This window comes from Archocentrus centrarchus, chromosome 11 (assembly GCF_007364275.1).
Source record: "Archocentrus centrarchus isolate MPI-CPG fArcCen1 chromosome 11, fArcCen1, whole genome shotgun sequence".
NCBI lineage: Eukaryota > Metazoa > Chordata > Actinopteri > Cichliformes > Cichlidae > Archocentrus > Archocentrus centrarchus.
The window spans coordinates 11400903-11419703 of NC_044356.1; the positions used below are offsets into that span (position 1 = coordinate 11400903).

Sequence of the window (18801 nt, forward strand, 5' to 3'; positions counted from 1 at the left end):
AAACCCAGCATGTCACATTTTGATAAATATTCAAATTGTTTAATGTGCAGGATTTTATGCACATGCCATCTGTAGTCATGGCAATCGCTGCATGTTTTAAAGCCTGCAGGAAGTGGTGAATCATAAATGATTATGCAACTGAAAGAGTCACGCACAAATTGTCTCTTTTGATATCTTTCGGTGTATTGTGATCGCGGACCGCTCTGACTGGTAAATATGATAACCTGTTGATGGTAAAGGCATAATTATGTTACTGTGTCCTATAGAGCTATACATTTACCTGGTGGAGCATCATCTTGTAAAACCCTTTAAGGCTGGGTGCAACTTTTGTGAACCTCTCTGGAAAATTATATTATGCTTTACATCTTATTCTTAATATATTAACTATGTTCAAGCCACATCTGGCTCTAAAGAGAGAGAGACGTGACTGCCTTTAAGATTTATGGCTTTTCTTGCCTACACAGGTCAGGCAGGGATGACTTATATGGTTATACTGTAAAGTTGTTTGACAAAACATTTCAGATAGAGTATAAAGACTCTACCTGTATGCCAGACATTCATCTCAGCGATGTGTGGGTGCTCTTTCACTCCAACGCAAGCACAAGCATAGGATTAATGCTTGTGTGCTGACTGAAGAACAAAATACCTTTGCAATTTTGCAAGCAATATGTTTTTAAAAGGGAGGGATTTTTAATCGTAAGTGGACACTTTAGTAACTAGACAGATTTCTGCATACTGTAAAATTCTCTGTATTCAGAAAATATTCTTAAGATGTAACTTTGCAGTATAAAACAAACTTAGAGTGTTTAAACTATTATATCCATATTGCTTACACTAACTTCAATATATTTACCTACTTACCTACTACTAATAACTGATTGTGCCACCCTCGGCGACAAGAACTGCAATCAAACTTTTGCAATAACTGGCAGTGAGTCTTTCACATCACTGTGGAGGAATTTTGGCCCGCTCTTCATTGCAGAATTGTTTTAATTCAGTGACTGGAGGGTTTTCCAGCATGAACGGCCTGTTTAGGTTTATGCCAAAGCATCTCAATTGGATTTCTGGAATTTGACTAGGCCACGCCAAAATCTTTCCTTTTTTTTGGGCCATTCAGAAGTGGATTTACTGGTGTTTCAGTGTTTCAGATCATTGTCCTGCTCTGTAATGCAACTGCATCTGAGCTTCAGGGCACGAACTGATGAGCGGACATTCATGGTTCCATCAATTATACCAAATCTTCCAGGTCCTGAAGCAGCAAAGCCGCCCCAGACCATCACACTCTCACCACCTTGTTTGACTACTGATATGATGTTCTTTTTATGAAATGTTTTTGCTAGTTTTATTTTAGATGTAACAGGATGCAAAAGGTTCAACTTTTGTCTCGTCAGTCCACAGAATATTTTCCCAGAAGTCTTGGGGATCATCAAGATTTTTTTTTCTTTTTTGACAAATGTGAGACCAGCCTTTGTGTCAACTCTCATGGATGCCATTTTTGGCCGGCCTTCTTCTTGCTGTTGAATTATGAACACTGATCTTAATTGAGCCAAATGATGTTTAGTTCTTTAGATATTGTTCTGGGTTCTTTGGTGACTCATGGTGATGAGTTATCAATGTGCAAAGACTCCAATGCTAAACTTTATTGCAGAAATCCACGTTAAGATTTCTATTGCTAATTTACCCCTTTGTAACAACTGAATGGGGTGAATTCTTTTTATATATATATAAAACACACCTATTGAGGCTTAATAACACCTCACCTTCGTTAATTCGAGTCACTGAACCATACCTCTCACATTGGTGGGGATGGTTCCTTTTCCATGATTTTTATGCAGTTCTTTGACAAATCATTCGGCTTGCTGTGCACTTAATTGCTGATAACTAAGCTCTTCACTGTGCTTATGGCTTTCTTTTATATACAGTCTTTAGGGATCACATGAAACAAACTGAAGAAACTGAGAACTGTGGCAAAGAGCCATACAAAAAAAAGGCCACCATTTTCCTCTATTTACGTTTACCCACCCTGTGGCACCATGCAGTTTGTCCTTCAGCCTCATTTTTTTTGCTTTCTAGACAACATACTTCTCACTTTGCTCAGAGCATTTTCCATAAAGGCCAGCATCCTTAAATGCTCTGGATGTGCTCCAAAATTAATCGGGCTCTCCCTTTGCCCGTGCTCCTTTTTAACAAGTTTCATGAAATTCAGCTTGGTGGTTTTTGCTTAATTTTGCAGACATACAGAGAAACAAATAAACATCACTGAAAACATGCATCCGCCTCCACTCTCGCCTTGGCTGAGGCATAACAGCCAGCCAGGTGCTGTTGTTTTCCATCCTTTCCCCTGTCTTTCACCCTGTGATTCTCAGCTTCCCTTGTCTCTTTCTCAGCAATTCTAGCTTCCCTGCACCAGCTATGAGCAGCACTCCTCATCACCACTGCTTCCATCAGCACCCATCTACACGCACTCTCAACAGAGCTTTGCCTCAGGGGCCAAGAAACAAATTCTAGGGATCTTTGTCACTTTGCAAAATTCTTGGAAAACATTTGGAGTGTAATAAAGCTGGCACTATCCACTGCTTCTCTTTTTGGTCCCTTATCAAGTAGAAAACATAAAGACAGAGTGCAAGGGAGGGAGATTATCTGAGTGATGACATTTTGCTAAGGGCTACTCTTAGCTTCACATCCCCTTCTTTGTCATGATTTTTGTCTCATCTTCCCCAGTCTTCTGTTTTTCTCTCATCCTTCTCTTCTCTTTTGTATTGATGATATGGGAAATGACAGCCCACCAGCCTCAGCAGCATCAGGCCACTGGCCTCAGCAGGGAGCAGCCTGTTAGAAAAGCCTATCTGGGCCTCAGGGAGAAAAGACAGAGGGACCAAAAACACTAATTTGATAACTGTAGGAAATTTGGAAATAGAAAGGGAAAAGCAGAGGATGAAAGAGGACATAGAAAACTTATTTTTTGTCTGTGGTTGTGTGACAAGAAATTAGTCAGAATAGGGTCTTATAAGGTTTAATTCAGTTCAATTTTGTTTATATAGCCCCAAATCACAACAAACCGTCGCCTCAAGGCGCTTTATATTGTAGGTAAAGACCCTGCATTAATTACAGAGAAAACCAAACAGTCAAAACGACCCCCTATGAGCAGCACTTGGTGACAGTGAGAAGGAAAAACTCCCTTTAACAGGAAGAAACCTCCAGCAGAACCAGGCTCAGGGAGGGGCAGTCATCTGCTGTGACCAGTTGGGGCTGAGGGGAGAGAGACAGGACAAAAGACACACTGTGGAAGAGAGACAGAGATTAATAATAACTAATGATTAAATGCAGAGTGGGGCATAAAGAGAGTAAAAATACACTGATGTAAAGAAACACTCAGTGCATCATGGGAACCCCTCAGCAGCCTACTCCTATTGCAGCATAACTAAGGGATGGTTCAGGGTGACCTGATCCAGGCCCTAACTATAAGCTTCATCAAAAAGGAAAGTTTTAAGCCTAATCTTAAAAATAGAGAGAGTGTCTGTCTCCTGAATCCAAATTGGGAGCTGGTTCCACAGAAGAGGGGCCTGAAAGCTGAAGGCTCTGCCTCCCATTTTAATCTTAAGTATCCACAAGTAAGCCAGCAGTCTGAGCGAAGAGCTCTATTGGGGTGATATGGGACTATGAGGTCTTTAAGATATGATGGGGCCTGATTATTCAAGGCCTTATATGTGAGCTTATACTAAAATATGTATAAGCAATTTTTATTCACAGTTGTATCAATGACATGATAACGTGATGTTTCGTTATGAGTGGGGTTGATTGGTTTGTATTCAGCAGTTGTAGCAGGTGAATGTAAAGTGAGAAGTACTTTAAGTCTCCCAAGCTGTCGCTTCTGGAGATACTTTTGGCAGAAACAAGAAAAAAAATGGAAGGGGAAGAGATGGTGGAATATTTCTAGGCCCTGGGTGAAGTTCCTTGACTTGTTGCTAAAGTGAGATACAGCTGTGTACAGTTAAAAGCCAAGTCAGTGAGAGAGAAATTAGGTTAGAAAGAGACGATGGTTGAGTGGTGCTGAGATAATGAAGAGGAAGAAAGGAGGAGGACAAGTGGTAAGAGTAATGGGGAGGGAGTGAGACAGTAGGTGATGAGGAGGTAGGAGGAGAAAGAGAAGGAGAAGGCGGTGAGAAGAGTGTGAGAAAGCGAGGGGGTGAGAAAAGGAAACCCTCCTCCCTATCTATACAAACACATCTCTTTATCAGTTTATCCATTCATTGTCTTCCACTTATTCAATTCAGGGTCGTGGTGGGGCTTTCATGGAGTGCGAGGCGGGGTACAACCTGCACACTCTGTTGGAGGACTAACACGTTGAGACAGACAACCATTCATGCTCACATTTGCACCCTTGGTCAATTTAGAATCACCACTTAGCATAACCCCGAGCATATCTTTGGATTGAGGGAGGAAGCCTGGAGCACCCGGAGAGAAACCAGAGACAAAATGCAAACAGAAAGACCCCAGCTGGCCGGTGGATTCAAACGCAGGACCTTCAGGAAGGCAACATGCCGCTTTCCATGAGTTTATGTTTATCAAATGTATACTTGATCCGGCTGAGATCTGAGGAGTTTGGAAGCCAGGTCAACACCTGAGGCTCTTCGTCCTGTTGCCTGAGCTGTTTTTTTCGTGGTGAAGTGGGATGTGCTGTCTTGCGCTTGACATGTCTGCACTTCAATCATATCTTAATTGCATAATTTAAAGTCTACTGTATTGGTGTACAGATGCCAAATTAGCACAATTGTGCACTTGTCTAAATACTGACACAGACAGACATAGACAGACAGACAGAAAAAGGAAGGAAAGGAGGCAGGAGAGAGAGAGAGAGGCAGAGGTGTCGTAATTACTGCAGTGTACCCAGACAGAATTAGCTCAACGGACAGTGATTAACCTTTAAGGCTTGCCGGGCCATGGGAGAGAAATAATTAGATTTCTCCCCTCTCTTTGTCTCTCCCTTTCTCTCTCATTTTCTCTCTTTGCCACGGGGACAGCAGAGGCTCACGACCACTTATTGCTTACAGTCATCAGAGATGGGCTGAGGTCCTCCAAATGCAAAGTGATATTCAATGGTATATCCAGCAATGTAACAACGGGCTTAGAGTGTGCAGCCTGGTAGAGACACTTTGGAATAAGAGTAGGGCCTTAAGTGGCGCGGTACATGATACCAGTGGTAGCATAAAGCAAAGCAGGGGGGTGTGTACTGTATGTGGAGCAGCACCGAAGCTGAATGAATCTGATTAATGTGCAAAATCAGTGTCTTCACGTCGGCAAGATTGTTCCACTGGCTGCACAGGGAGTGGAACAATAGAAACATTTCTTGTTACAAAAAGTGTTCGTCCCCTTAATTCTGATACTTGAAGGCTGAACATGCTGAATGTGCTGAGAAAGGAAAAGAAACACGTCCTCTTTCAGCTGAAGTAAAACTACTATTAAACTGCTATAACTGTATGGAAGCTCTTGGTATATCACGTCAAGAATGAATAAATAAATAAATAAACCTTGTTTTTTGTCAGTTTGAGAACACCTGTCAAGTACAGCTATTAATATTTCGGCTTCAGCGGGGAGGAAATGAATAAAAGATAAAATCAAAAGAGGACAGCTTTTCTACAGTATCTAAACATATGAACAGGTCAGATATGAAAAAGAAAGGACATTGAGGTGAATTCATAAAAGAAAACCAATAAAACTGAATATCATAAGGCCATTCGATACACTATATTGTCACAACTAGGTGAAAAATAATTTCAGCATTACTTTAACCTGTGGTGTTTCTGTTTTTCAAGGATGTCCATATTTCTTTGTGCAAAGCCATCTATAAGCTACCATGAATAAGTGTTTGTTTGTTTTTTACCTGTTCTGTTTTTATATACATTTCCACTGTGTCAGATTTAATATATATTAAAAAAAAAAATCTATATTGTTGGTTTTGTAAGATGTTTTGTATGAATTGGACCAAATCATTTATCCAATATATTGGTGACCAATGTGAAAAAGTAAATGCCCATTTGATAGCTAGCTGTGCCGCCCTTCAGCAAAAGCAGCTGCAACAAAATGCTTGTGATGAATAGATGAATCTCTGACATCTCTATGGTAGAATTTTTACTGGTTTTCTTTGCTGTTTTCATGCCCCCACCACAATTTTAGTGGGCTTCAGGTATGTGTTTTTTTGGGGTTTTTTTTTACAGGATCACTCTAAAAAAAAGATTTTCTCCTGTCAGAAGTGGACTTAGTCTTATGATTTGTGCTGTGAAGCACAGTATGTCCAGTTTTGCAGCATTTGGCTGCAGTCACATCATCAATAAACACTAGTGACCTGCTTCCACTGGCAGCCATGCATGCCCATGCCATAACATTGCCTCCACCATGTTTGACAGATGTAGCTCATGAGCTGTATCTCCTCTGCTCTTATCATTCTGATAAAAGTTAACCTTGGTTTCATCTGTTCAAAGAATATTTCACCAGAATTGGGTCTGTCTTATTTTGAGTGTAATTGGTGGTTTGGTCCTTCTTGTAAACTCTTTGTAGTTCCATCCATCAAGGTATCTGTAGACTGTAGACTTGTGCAATGATACACCTGTCTCCTCGAGGGTGTCCTTGTCTCTTTTAGATGTTGTGAAGGGATTTTCTTAACCAATGAAATAATCCTGCCATCATGTACTTTAGTTGTCTTCTGTAGTTTTTTGGGGCTTTTGGTGGGCAGCCCACTCCTTCTTTACTACAATGCACCAGATTGTTGATTTGACCACGCCTAAAGTTTTTATTATCTCTGTGATAGGTTCGTTTTTGTTTTTCAGCCTAATGATGACCTCACTCACTTGCATCAGCATCTCTTTGGAGCTCATATTAAGAGTCCCAGTGACTAACTACCAAATACAAGTATCTTTTATCAGTTTAATTTGTCATGCAATAACAAGGGAACAGCTGGCTATGAAGCTGTTAGTCAGCCAATGGTTCAATTACTTTTGAGCCTCTGAAAATGAGGGACTGTGCATGGAAATGGCTGTAATTTTGCAAAATACTTTGTATTAAAGCTGAAAGTCTGTACCTCAATCACATATTGATTGTTTGATTTAAAATCCGCTGTGGTAGACCTATGTGTATGTGATCTCATTATCTTAACTCTGGATGTACTGGGTCCTCAAGATGTAGAAATAGCCTTTTTCGCCCGTCCCAGACTGATGCATTTCGTGCATTGTGTCCTTCTGGTGAGACCTTGTAGCCAACTTTGTGCTCCTGAGAATGGTGCACTGATTAAATGATTTGATTGAGCAGGACTGTGTTTCTGGGAACTGGGTGTTTCTAGTCCAGGTGTCCACTTATCACTGCGCTGGATTTACTAACTAAGAGGGCGGATAGAGGTTCCTTTTATTTAATATTTTGTTTGAAGGTTGAGCAAAGTTTAGTGTGAGAGCCACACAAAAACAGAAAAAAGGGTTTGATTTCTTTTTCTTTTTCTCCACAGCACTGCAGACGTCGGTAACTGTTGAACAGGACTGTGACGTATGCTTCTATTAGCCACACAACTCTATTCGTGTTAATGTAAACACCTTTATCTGAGGCATATATGCTTGATTTTTTTCCCTTTACATAGTTCGTGCAATAAGAGAGAAACAAAGGAAAAGGATCTGTCTGTATCTGAGACAGAGTGAGGAGGCCTGGATGGAAAACAAAAATATCTGCCCTTTTGTAGCAAATTAAAGTGAGTTATGGCTTCACATTAACTCCTCTGACACCTTAAAAAGTCAAACTGTAAGACAATGGAAGCGAGGGAATGAGATTGTTATGATTAATTAGGTTGTTTTCTTTATAATTCCATTTAGCCATTCAAATAGTTGTGTGCAAAAGCCTCTAGTGAATGCACTGAATCTCTATGAATTAACTCCAAATACAAAGATTGGAAGCTGTTAAGCCATCATGTTTCTCCCCTCCTCTTAAAAAAAATCTAATTTTACTCTTCTTCTGTATTCAATTTCATGCTTATAACCATTTCAGAGTTTTCAATAACAGCCCTATGCCAGTAAATATGCTATTACTGGCTTGTGAAATCATCACTCTTAAAAGAAACTTGAATTACACAGCTGACAGAGCTCTATGAAAGTGGTTTTCTCAGTACATAGTGCTAATCTGTGAATGTAGACACAGGCTCACTGCTTACGCTTCATTTACTGTAACAGAATCTCATTTAAAAGAGAAGATGAGGACAACTTTGAAGAAATTAGACATAGCTGCTCAACAGTTTCACTTTCTTTTGCTTTGTGCGTTTGTTCGTGCATTGTCTGCTGGATTTGTAACATTTGTTCTTTGCTTGGTGAAAAATGTGTTCGCTTTAATCTACAGGATGGTAAACAAACAAAAAAGAAAACGGTGTTTCTTTTTCAGTCACATGACATATGCAAGCATGTAAGTAAACAAATGAACAAATCTTGGATATCCCCGATACAGATTTTTGACTTAAAGTTAGTGCTGTTTGTGATTTCTTCCTTTCTTTGCGTAAAGTACCGCGGCCCGGGGGCAGGAAATGAAGAAAGCTTTTGTGTTGTGATTTAGTAGACCCGCGGTTCCTGTGGTTCCTTTGCTTCAGGCCTCTTAATGAATGATCTCGCCCTGCTTCACGGCATTATAGAGGAAATCTCTTCAGCAACAGGTTTTTACTGAACAGGATGCCCCTATCTGGCCTTTTCCCATGGGTATTAAACTTATTCAACAGGTACACTGGGCTGATATGAAGCTCTCGAGTAACTAGAGACACTTTACTAACCAGAAATAAAGGGGAGAACTGCACATTCACCCTCTAGTAGATTACCACTTCATTTTACAGTCCAATGGCTGTGGGATAACAAGAGTCAAATCAATAACATTAATGCTTACAACCGTGAAGGGGGAATACTGTGAGCTTGCTTCAGAAGTGGCAAGACACTGTGATCATGTACAAAATGAAGAGATCTTTCAGATTTTTCACTTCCAAGCTGTACTCCTGCACCTGTTATGCTAATTTCCAGGTCAAAAAAAATGTTTTTTCTTCGGCTAGTTATGTGATTCACAGCTCAAAATAATCCTTCTTTGTCTTTTATCGGGCCGTTTTTAGCTCCTCCTCGCCCCTCGTCCTCCTTTTGAAACACCTTTGTCTGAGTGATTTGATGATTTGAGCAGGTAGGTGGGGCTGCTGCACTCGTCAACCGCTGTTATGTGCCCAAGATGAACATGAGCATATTATGTCATTTGAGTACACACAGCAAAAGAAAAACTGTAACAGGATTTTTTTGCTTTAAACCCTTAAAGTCTCAGACTAATAAATATGTTTTCATGCTACTTTCATTTATCAGTCAAAGTCTGTTACTTTTAATTATAGATAATTTGCTAATTTTCTTAAACAGAGCTGTGTAAAGATGTAGAATTTTTAAATTCACGCTCTTTGGTTACGATACATTTTGGTGCAAAAAAATTAATCTTCTGCCTACATTATCTTTTTAGGTAGGAAATGTCATTACATTACTGTATAAGACATGACTATAAGGGCTGACTGTGGACTTTGTCATGTTCTCCTTGTGTTTGCGTGAGTTCTCTCCAGATACCCTGGCTTCCTCCCATAGTCCAAAAACATGCATGTTAGGTTAACTGGTGATTCTAAATTGGCTGTATGTGTGAATCATTGTCTGTCTTTCTGTTTTGGCCCTGTGACAGACTGCTGACCTGTCCAGGGTGTACTCTGCCTCTCACCCTATGATAGCTGGGATAGGCTCCAGCCCACCTGTCACCCTGAATTTGATAAGCAGTTAAGAGGAAGGAAGGAGACATGAAGGTTTTCTAATAACAAGATGCACCATTTGAATTATCAGCAAGCTACTCTGGATAATGTTGACGTGTGAAAATTTCTAAAATTCACACTCTATGTATTCTTTAACTTAAATGGACAAAACCGATTTATTCTGGGACCTTGATCTGCCAGATCCCAGAATAAAGAGGGACTTTGGTGAAGGCTGGCCAGCAGCACATGATTTCTGTCCTGTTGGCCATCATAAGTGAATAGAATGTCCTTACTCCAAAGTCTTTATTGAAACCATTCGCTCTGAAGAATTAAGGAGCTTGGGGTGACTACTGTGCTTCCTTTGGGCTTTTTAGTATATCAGATGTCTTGCAAGAGAGTGTGGTGAGCTGAGAGCTCTTATTATACAAGTTCTCTCCTCAGGCTCCTGCCCTCTGTGGAAGCACTTCCTCCTTAAACTTGCTGTGATGCCATCGAGTCCTTTCTTTTTTTTCTTTCTTTCTTGCATGCTTGCTTTTCCTCTTGCTTGCTTGCTTTCTCTTCCTCTCTTTTTCTTGCCACAAGCGAAGGTCAAATTAATTCTTTTCCTTAATTTCCTGTCACCCAGATTCGTCCCTCGGAGACTCCATCCATGGTGTAGTGCCTGAAAGATGTGATTAAAGTGCAGACAAAGTGAATACCTATGTCTGACAGAGTGAGACACGTTTCTTTTTTTCCTTATTCATATAGATATATGAGGGGTTTTTCAATATCACTCTTAATAAAGTCTCGCTGTCGCATTTTTTACTCTTCTCTGAATATTAATGCGATGCCTTGGGTGACTCCACATTAAAAATCATTTTGGTCTCATACTTACAAGGGAAATGTCACTTAGGAGCAAATGGTTTCACCATTCAGACAGCAACCTAACCTTGCCCATTAATGCCATTGGTCTCAGGGATTCAAAGCCCTGCAGCAAGCATCCAGAGTATAGCAACACACCTCAGATCAGAATGTAAAATACAGAGAGTAACTGCTTCCCCTATTAAGGAAGCAACCAAGCTGATGTGTAATTGAGGTACAGCAAGTAGAGCCCAGTTGTATTTTGATAGAGCAAGGGAAGAAAGAAACAAAGAAAGAAGGAAAGAAAGAAAAAGAAAATGAGTTTGGTGGGTGTAGCATATTGAAAAGAATCCCCTTGTCCTCAAAAAGTATTTTTATAACCTCAAGCTATAATTCTCTTTGACATGCAGTGAAATCTTCCTTCTCAGGGCCCCAATTACATAGTTTCCCTTTTCGCCTCCCTTGAAACGTTTCAAACTGGACTGCCAGGCAGCCATTTTCTTTTTTTGTATGGGGCGGGGGGGGGGCACAGAAAGATAGCTGAGCAGAATCAAGGTTAGGCAAAGCACATTTCATCTAGCTTTTCCCTCTGAGAAGCAAGAGATGCATAAATGCACTCTTACCTTCAACTCCAACTCTCAAGGACACTGGAGCAGGATGCAGCCGAGTAAGAACAACATGTGCAAATCTCTTAATGACGCTGAAGGAAAGAGGGCACTGCTGGAATTCATAATTATATGAGGAAACAGATGAAACAAAGAGGAAATGGAAGGGAATTAAGAGAGATAATCAAGAAAGATGAGCACAGAAGCAAAGGAAGAAATGGAGAAAAGGCACAGGTGGAATAGCCCGAGGAGCAACTTGTCAAATGTGGTGTGTGCACTTGTCTGTGTCTCAGTGTCCTGGCATCTGACCCATGGCAGAGGAAAACAGATTGCTTTGACAGGTCCACTGACATCACACGAGATGTTCTGCACTTTTGACAGAGTCTCCAGAGAGTCCCGGGCTGCCAAACATCCAGTAAGGCTTTGAAGCATTACTTTAGTTTTTGCACCATAATGTGACTGCTGCAAAGGGAAATTTACAGAGAGCTTATCCATCAGTATATGGTTTGTATAGATCTGGCCTTGCACCACAAAGGCCAATCTTGTCAGAGTCTGGATGCCAACGGTTATGCAAGCTTAATGAAGTTGATGCATCTTGCAGAAGTGCTCTGTAAACTGTGTGATGGCGTGAAATCACAACATGAACTCCATATAAAAATTAACTGCCCAGATGGTGAATCCCAAGCGCTCAATACTTTGCTTTTATATGCCTTTTTAAACCAGAAGTAGCGGGTAAAGTTTCACTGCACGCAGCCGCATTCATTAGTTTAAAGCAAAATGAGAAGCCATTAGGAAGTCATTGTACTGGTCGCCTGGCAGCGTGGCTGGTTCCACTCAGTCTGCAGCCAACTCCAGCCTCCCTGACCACCTCCGGACATCCAGGAGCCCAGACAGCATGGACAGACCAGACTCCTGAGCACACGCCTTCAGCTTCCCAGCATTTGCTCATGATCTGAGTAACCTGGATCAATAGCCATAGGACACGTACTTTACTCTGAGACTAGCCATTACCCATAAACATGCCCAAGTACTGGCTCCAGACTTACTGTGTGAATGTGTAATGGAGAAGAGGAAAATGGCACTCAAGAAGCTGGTTTTTTGCCCACTGTTTGTCAAGGCAACCATTATGCAGCTTTGAGGTAGGGTGGCGTTAAGCCCATCGGTTAATGCATTATAAGAACAGACACCACAATATGTTAATGTATTTCTGTGCCATGCCTTTAATTGAGATAATTTATTAATAAGATGAATCTGCAGTGTTGAAAGTCTCCAGCCTACTTAGAGAATAAAACATAGTGCATTATAACAATACTTGAATTAAAATTATGTAACATAAATGGCTGTTTGGGTTAATGGGTCCATTAGCAGTGGCCTGGTAGAAAAGGGCTATTTAGATGTAGTCCATTTACCTGTGCTTTGGTTTAAGTACTTTATACTAGTACTAGAGTAACTTTTCCAAGGTACCTTTGAAATCTTATGACTGCTGGAAATGTTTTTAATATAACAGAATGCTTCTAATAGGTTGTATTCTCAGAAAATAGTTTCTTGAATCACTGGAAAAGCATCAAGCAGGCACGAAAAACACACTCTGGACTATGTTGGGAGAATCAAGTGAGGATGTCATTGTCTTTTCTCGTTTGTGGTATTCAGCGGCAGAAAGTCCAGTTCTGACGTGTTGTTTATCCTACTGAGCTTCATATAGATGAGGGTGAGATTGCTGCAGTTGCCCAAAGTTGCAGTGGAAGATGCCGACTTGTCTGCAAACGCTCGACATTTACTCGACGAGAATGTTCACCTTCAAAGTAAAAGTTGCGGCTTAAAGCTGACACATTTCAAAAGGGTCGCTGCTTCTAGTGTGTATCAGACTTTTCGCTCTTTCACTACCACTTAGTGAACAGTTTGAAAACTATGTGTGACTGCAGCAACCTGCTGGCAGTCTCAGTAACCTGCTAGGAACCAAAGCAATCGCAAGGAGGTCTTTGGTACAGCATCCACTCGCCAACCAGTCATGAAATTATACATTTTTCCCTCATGACAAGTGGTTGCCAGGTGGTCACTGATGGGTCTCTAGACCTGTGTGGGGTCTTTGGACCTGTGTTGGGCATTTGTATTCTGACTTGAACTTCTGTCAGGAAATGTCTAGGAAAGTTCAGGGCTGCTGTGCATGTAGGAAAATGTCTATAAACAGCAAAGCCAGGAGAGAGATTGACAGGCATGGAAAGAAAAATCATTGGGCATAAAGGAGATCGAGAGAAGGATGTCAAGTGAAAAGGAAGCGGGATACCAAGGACATTTGGAGGGAAATGGGGTGCAACGAGCAGGTGCATAAAAGGAAATGATGTATATTACACCAGTCCAGGATCATGGTTAGTGTATCAAGGATTTATGGCAGCATACTTAGCAAGAGTACAGCACCACAACTGATGATCCATTATTATTGTAACATCTCTCACTCCAGGGGCAGATATGATTGATGGCAAGCTGTTAATGACTTTGGGATGTAATTGTTATTACCCCAAAAGTGACAAAAATCATTTTTAAAAGGTGTTGTTTCCAATTGGACAGTATCTGAAAAGAACACAGTCATTTATCAAACTATTACTATTAAATGTGGGAGGAGGGGAAATGGAAATTTCACTGCTGGAAAAAGAATAAGCAAACATGAAACTCTTATCATGCATCCAACTTGACTTTGACTTGTCACTTTTTTTAAATTATTTTTTGTGTGCTTTCAAACATAAATGCACTCAACAGATGTGGATTATTGTGTAGCTTTTGCTTTGAATTTTTACATAATGTACAGTACAAATGCCTAGTAGCATCATGTGACCTGATCTGTTTCTGCAGGAACTGATTAGATGCAACACTGCACACTGCTGTGCTTCGTTTGTTCTCTTCCTATTGTTCTACTCTCCCCTCAAAAGTGACAGTAACTCACTTTAAAAATACAAATTAAAAAAAAAATAAATAAATAAAAAGCTTTGTATAAGAAACACTGATCAGCCCACCCTACATCAGTTGTAATTGGTGCCATTAGTCTTTTTACGCTTGATTGCCTGCCAAAATGTCAGCCTATCTATTTCCCTCATATCACCTTTTTTTTTTTTTTTTTGCTCTGAGCTAATTAAAAGTAATTGTGTACTTGTTTCAGTGGGAAACTTTCAAACTTAAAATTTCAAAATACATACTGTTCATTTAACCTGCTAATGGAAGTTCTAGAAAGCTGCACTTCGAAATGTGAGGCGCGTTAGCACGTGCACCTTCCTGTGCGTTGCACATTTTCTCCACTTTGGGTCACGATGATGAAAGCAATTAAACAGCATAGCCACGGGCAACAATCATTGGCATCCCAGCAGAATGCAAGCATTGGAACTATTAGCATTTGATGATGTTAGTGTGCACTTGAAAATAAACCGCATGCCTAAACTGCTACATTACCAGTGAATATAATTTGGCCACCTGGACCTTTGCATCATTTGTATCCCCAGAGAAGGTGACTCACTAACCACACCATTTCACAGTTTGAATTTAAACTTTGACACAGCCGAAAGATTCTATTCTAACCAAATTTGGGGGGCTAGACATCGCATGTTTCAGTTTGGGACCATATGATGAAATTTCAGACCTCTGTGTCTTACATTTACTGCAAAAACACTTTAAGCACATAAAAAAGAAACATGAAGGAGGAGAAGAAGAGTAAAGAAAAGAATCATTCTAGTAGCTTTGCTGCTCGAACCCCTGAGGACACATAAGGTCTTCACTCTGAAACCAAATACCAAGCAATACTGTATCATACAGAATTAACAAATGGACAGAGCACTAAACAACTAAAAAGGATGTTAACGGGTGTAAGCCACGTTTTGACGGTGGGTGTGTCACTTTTGATTTTTACAGTTTCATTATTTCATCATAGGGATTCTAATGTTAATCTGTGGCTGTATTTAAAAAAGTGGAAACCACCTGTAATAATGGCACTCTATGAGTTTGTCTAAAAGTTGCCTACCGGGCCTCTTAACATTTCATCTGGGCTTCGCATCATATAAAAATCTTAATTTATCCAATATTTAGATTTATAACAAAACAACTACAAACCAATTGATAACTTTCTTTATATAGCACCTTCGGCACCATCAGTCAGGCCGAGCAATATACAAACAATATAAAATGAAGGCAGGCGTTCCAGAGTCACAGGGCATTCTCTGCACTGAACTTGGTGTTTAGAGCTAATTAGTAAATGTTTGAATGATCGTTAACATGGTAATCACTACACCTGCTAAACACTATTGACCAAGCTTAGCAGTTTATTGTGATCACCTTTTTTTTTATTCTTCCATATACAGGGACTCTTTAGTATCATAACTTCTCAGGTTATGATACTAAAGCTTCTACAGTATTTTAGTATAAGGTGCCTGCTAGCACCATTAGCATTAAAGCAAAGCATTAATTGATCCCATGACAGCTGGCTTGTTTTTTCAGAGAACTTTGCTCCTCAAATGTGTTTTAGATGGCACTGGTTTAAGCTCAGAATTTTCAAAAGAATTAATTGTAACCAAGCCGTGCTTTTTATCTACAACACCACCAGAGGACCTAAAGCTTCAGATGCTTTTTAACTTTTATTTTAATTACTTAATAAATATTTAGAGGAAAGGTTGCCTAAGGGATGAAATATAAATTCGACTTTTTTTTTTTTAATAACTAGCTCATTATGTAATCAGTTTTTCTCTCCGTGTTGATTTCACTCTGGAGTTTTAGGTGCTACATGAGGAGCGTGAGCTTTAAGTGCACTGATTTTAAACAGTCACGTTCCTCCTAAGCTCTCTTTGGAACAGGTAGTGTTTTTCTTCTCGCTTTCACATGCCTCTGCTCTTATGTACGTGCAGCAGGAGTGAAGTTCTGGGCTGAACTTGCGCTCCGCTGAAGATTTAGCTTGTTCACAGAGGGGCGCTATTAGGAGCGGGGCCCCTCGCACCCCAGTAAGACGTTTCAAATCAAGACCAGTTTGTTTCATTGTCAGAAGATTAAAGCCAGTTTGTTGAAAGGTCTTTTTACTATTCCACATGATTGATCTTCCTCCACCCCCCCCCCCCCCCCCCCCCACCCCCCCCAACCTTTCACCCCCATCGCTCTTTCTATGAATGCCAAGCTCATTGTTGCTCATTCTCTCTCTCTGTTTTCTCTTCACACTTTATGTGTACATGTCAGTGCCTCACATCTTTTAGTCTTCCCACTTCTGTCCTTTTATACGTCTCACATTGCTTTTTAGTATTATAACAAGAGTAGCACTTTTCTCCAGTGGCAGCTTGGAGATCTGTGAATTCTTAAAACGTTTTTTTTTTTTTTTATCTTCACTTTATTCCCTTTCTGCTGTCTTTCTTCTTGTCCTTCTCACTGTTTTTGTCTGGAAAGCTTCCACATTTTTGTGCTCGGTGCCCCTTGGCCCCTGCTGGTCACTGTGCTTCAGGGGCATTACTGATATAATCATAGTTTTTGATTATCGCCCAGACCGACCCCAGGATGGCCTGGCCCCAGTGCAGCCAGCCAGCCAGCCACTACTACTGCTGTAGTTAATGAGGGACACCTAGTATTTCCCACTGCTGGCTGGTACCTTCATTTATTGTTTCAGTCGTCTCATACCTGTGGCTGCATTCCTGTGCATTAGGAAACACTGAAGTTTCCCGGAAGCCCATACACACGGACCAGTACCCACTCTTTGACTCCCACCACCCACTGGAACACAAACTTGGGGTGATCAGGACCCTACAACACCGGCAGAAAACATTCCCTCTGAGGCAGAAGGGAAACAAAAGGAGCACACACGTGTAAAGAAAGCCTTCAAAACATGTGGTTATTCCAACTGGGCTTTCATCAAATCAGCCAAGATGCACAGGAAAGAAGGTCAAACACAAAGCAGGGACAATGAGAAGGACAAGAGGAACAACATTGTCATCCCTTATGGGGCAGGCTTGTCAGAGAAACTGAGAAGAATTTTCTCCTAGCATGACATCCCAGTATCCTTCAAACCTAGTCACAAATTTGTAATGGCAAAAAAACTGGTCCATTCAAAGGACAAAACTCCCAAATACAAGATAAGCAAAGTAGTGTATGCTGTCCAGTGCAGTGAAGAGTGCTCGGACCTCTACGTTGGAGAAAACAAACAGCCTCTTCACAAATGAATGTCATAGAAGAGCCACCAGAACAAGACTCAGCTGTACATCTGCATCTGGAGGTCAAAGGTCAATCTTTTGAGGATGCCAGTGTTCACATTTTGGACCGGGAAGACAGATGGTTTGAAAGAGGAGTAAAAGAAGCATCTATGTCCACTGTGAACGACCATCATTGAACATCATTGATTACGACACCAACTTTCCCCTGTTTACAGTCCAGTCCTGAGGTCCCTCCCCAGGCACCTCAGCCCCCGTTCACACATTTGTTCAGGTGACCTTGGTCACTTGATAGAAAGGGGCGAAGTCCCAAATTGGTTTCACCTGAAACCACTGATTGTAATGACCCGTGCCTCCTTTCACACCTTGGCGCATGAGATTATGCAGATGAATAATAGTGGGTCATAACCACCTCCAGGGGACTACACGCACTGGGGTTTAAATACCCGGGTCTCTCCACCTTTTGGTTCAAGAACTGAAGAAGCCTTTCGGATGAGAGGTGAAATGTCTTCAAGAAACAAAAAGAAGTCCAGTCGCCCCTTTTTTTTCAAGCTCCGGAGACTACTAAATAATGAAGTTTACTCTGCTACTGCTGTACCTGTCCTTTTTGGTTTTTTTACTGACAAGCACGCTAATGCTAAGTAGCAGCACAAATCTAGCTAGTCCAAAAGTTCTAATTAAATATTTCATATAGCATAAAATTGCAGTGATGATCATATTGAGGCAAGTATTGTAATGTAAAGCATAATGCATTACTGATATAAGGCTCGGTGATGCAGTGATCCTTTAGGTGACTTGAAGAGGAAGACTCCCTTTCTAAGTGGAAGAGACCTCTGGCTGAACCAGGTTCAGGGAGGGACCAGGCATCAGCCCCAACTGCTTTTGGGAGAGGGGAAAGATAAGAGAGAGAGATGATGAGTATATTGCATTATCTTTTATAGAATTAAAAAACACGACACTTTACAAAACATAATGCGTTAATTGTTTAGGAATCATAGCCATTATTATACATAATCCCATATTTTGAGAGTCGCAAAAGTAATTGGACAAACGAATATCATTTTAAATGCAAGGATTGGCTCTAATACGTGGGTGGTGATCATTTGCCGTCAGTAACTGCCCAAAGTTTAGAATCCCTTGATTCTGCAGCCACCTTCAGTTGCTGCTTGTTTGTGGGTCTCTCTGCCTTCAGTTTTATCTTCAGTAACAGAAAAACACACTCTATTGGGTGGAGATCAGGTGACTGACTTGGGCATTGAAAAATATCCCATTTCTTTGGCTTGAGAATCTCTGGGTTTGCTTTTGCACTATGCTTCGGGTCATCATCCATTTGCGCTGTGAAGAGCTGTCCAATCAGTCTTGCAGCATTTGGCTGAATCTGAGCAGAGAGTATTGCCCTGTACACTTCAGAATTGAACCT

General features: G+C 40.8%; 1 protein-coding gene across 1 annotated transcript in view; it reads left to right on the forward strand.

Annotated features, from left to right (window-relative positions):
- The window catches only part of samd12 (sterile alpha motif domain containing 12), a 115483-nt gene that overhangs the window by 52102 nt on the left and 44580 nt on the right, over positions 1-18801 (forward strand). The window lies entirely within an intron of this gene.